Here is a 3,026-nt window from a genome sequence, read left to right as displayed (position 1 = left end):
GTCTGCCTCTACTGGGACAGAGCAACTCCTGTCTGCAAGAGTCTCCGCGAGTCCCTCTTACAGGCTTTGCCATACATCAGCTCACTCAGGTATGTGGCTTTTGTGTTTGTGTAATAGTGATTCCACATACTTTCAACCACTCTGTCAATGTTGAAATGCTCGTCCTTCTTATTTTGGTTGTTTAATTGTGTCGTCTTTAACAATAGTATCAGAAGAAATGGTGCTTTTTAATAGACTGACTGAATCATATGGATTTAATTTGGGTGCTTATAATGATCAAGTGATCAGAATATTCACATTTTGGTGTTTCACAGACTGACATAAAAAGAAAAAAATATACAGAATTCTTGTAAAATATAAAATCCAAGTGATTTGATAAAGCATCATTGCTCGTGAGGACTCTTTATATTTTTCTTGTCACTTGGACTTTGTAAGATGAAAATCAGTACATTTACCTGGAATCCTGTTGTTTGTTTTTGTTTCTAGAGAGAAATGTGTTTGATACCTTATTATTAATATACGTATTATTATGCAGCTTCAGGACGACCGACAGAGGTCTGGCTTTGTGGAACCAGGAGCAGTGTCATGGGACACTGGAGAGGCAACAGAGGAGGCTGTTACTGGATTTATGTCTGAAGGCAGCACTCGACAGCGAGCAAAGCTTTCTAAATACAGTGAATATGCTCCTATCATTATTTCCTGTTCAGACTGGATTAAGCAACATCCTTCTTGATCTGTACCAACATGTGAGGAGTGAGCGGTTTTTGAGTGTCATTCCCAAACTGAGGCCACTTTTCCAGTCAGCACCTGCAGTCTGGTTCATAGACCTGTCAGAAAGAAAGTCCTCCATCCTCCTGGAAGTGCTGAAACTCCAATCAGAGAAGAAACAACTGAATGTGACAGGCTGGTCACATGAAGAGGGTGAAGTGAGAAGTTTCCTGCAGTGTCTGCCTTATATCTCACAGCTCAGGTGAGTTATTCCTTTTTATTATACGTCTATGGTTCACTTGATACAAGAAGAAATCCATAAGATTCTAATGTTATTGTAGTGTCTTCAATATTCCTGTGATATTTATGCCCAATTTCAGTGGGATATATTGTACTTTTTACACCACTGTATTTATTTTTGCTGTCAACTGCCTTTGAATCTGAGCATTACATCTCATAGCTCATCTAAGTCAGTCAAGTCAAGTCAGTTTTATTTGTATAGCGCAGTTTACAATATATGTCATCACATAGCACTTAACATAGTAAGGTATAGACCTTCCAAATTTAAACCTTTGGACTCCCTCTGAGCAAGCGGCCGCCATGGTGGAAAGGAACCAAAAAAATCCCCAAGGGAGGGAAAAAAAAAACTCTGACAGAACCAGGCTCAGGGAAGGCGGCCATCTGCCTCGACCGGTTGGGTGAAAGTGGGGAAAACAGGATAGCAGATGGAGAGCAGCAATAGAATGGAACAATGAATATGAATATAAATATTTTGGGGGAGCACTGTTGCCTTGCAGCAAGAAGGTCGCCGGTTCACGTCCCGGTGGGGGCACTGGGATCTTTCTGCGTGTAGTTTACATGTTCTCCCCGTGCAACGTGAGTTCTCTCCGGGTTCTCCAGCTTCCTCCCACAAGTCCAAAAACATGTTGAGGTTAATTGGGGATTCTAAATTGTCCATAGGTGTGAATGTGAGTGTGCTTGGTTGTCTGTCTCTTAAGTGTAGCCCTGCGATAGACTGGCGACCTGTCCAGGGTGTCCCCTGCCTTCGCCCTAAGTTGTCTGGGATAGGCTCCAGCCCCCACGCGACCCTAATGAGGATTAAGCGGTGTATAGATAATGGATGCATGGATGGATATTTTGGGAGTCGATGAGGCCAGCGGCTGCATATCGGAGATGCGAAGCTCCGGATCCAGAGATGTCCGCAGAGAGAACAAGCACAGGACCTCGGGGGAAACACAGAGTTACTGATTTGTAATGGTGTATATAACTGTATGGAGGGAAGAGAGCGGAGAGGAGAGGAACCCAGTGCATCATTGGAATCCTCCAGCAGTCTAAAGCTATAGCAGCATAACTAAGAGACAGTTCAGGTGATCCTGAGCAGCTCTATCTATAAGCTTTATCAAAGAGGAAAGTTTTAAGCTTAATCTTCAAGGTCGAGTGGGTGTCTGCCTCCCGAACCCGAACTGGGAGCTGATTCCATCAGAGAGGAGCTGATAACTGAAAGCTCTGCCTCCCATTCTACTTCTGGAAACTCTAGGAACCACAAATAGACCTGCAGTCTGAGAGCGAAGGGCTCTGTTAGGATGATACGGTACAAAAGGTTTTTAAGGTAAAATGGAGCTCAGTCATTGAGAGTTTTATATGTTAAAAGCAGGATTTTAAATTCTATCCTGGATTTTACAGAGAGCCAATGAAGAGAAGCTAATACGGGAGAAATATGATCTCTCTTGCTGGTTCCTGTCAGAACCCTAGCTGCAGCATTTTGGATCAGCTGGAGGTTTCTGAGAGAGTTATTGGGACATCCTGATAATAAGGAATTACAATAGTCCAGTCTCAAAGTTATAAATGCATGGACAAGTTTCTCAGCATCACTCTGAGACAGGATGTTCCTGATTTTTACAATATTACGTAGATGAAAGAAGGCTGTCCTACAAACTTGTTTTGTATGTCTATTGAACGGCATGTCCTGGTCAGAAATAACACCAAGGTTCTTTACAGTAGAACTGGAGGCCAAGGCGATGCCATCTAGAGTAACTACCTGGCTAGATAGTGCGTTTCTGAGGTGTTTAGGGCCAAATACAATAACCCCAGTTTTGTCTGAATTTAAATGGAGGAAATTACAGGTCATCCAGGCCTTTATGTCCTTCAGACATGCCTGGAGTCTGACCAACTGATTGGTTTCATTTGTCTTCATAGAGAAATATAATTGGGTGTCGTCTGCATAACAGTGGACATTTATGAATGAAATGGAAAAATACTTTATTTATCCCAGAAGGGAAATTCAATCTTGTAAAAGCTCACTTTTTTTTTTTTTTTTA

Source organism: Stegastes partitus, unplaced genomic scaffold (assembly GCF_000690725.1).
Source record: "Stegastes partitus isolate 25-593 unplaced genomic scaffold, Stegastes_partitus-1.0.2 Scaffold1175, whole genome shotgun sequence".
NCBI lineage: Eukaryota > Metazoa > Chordata > Actinopteri > Pomacentridae > Stegastes > Stegastes partitus.
This window is presented reverse-complemented; position numbering follows the sequence as displayed.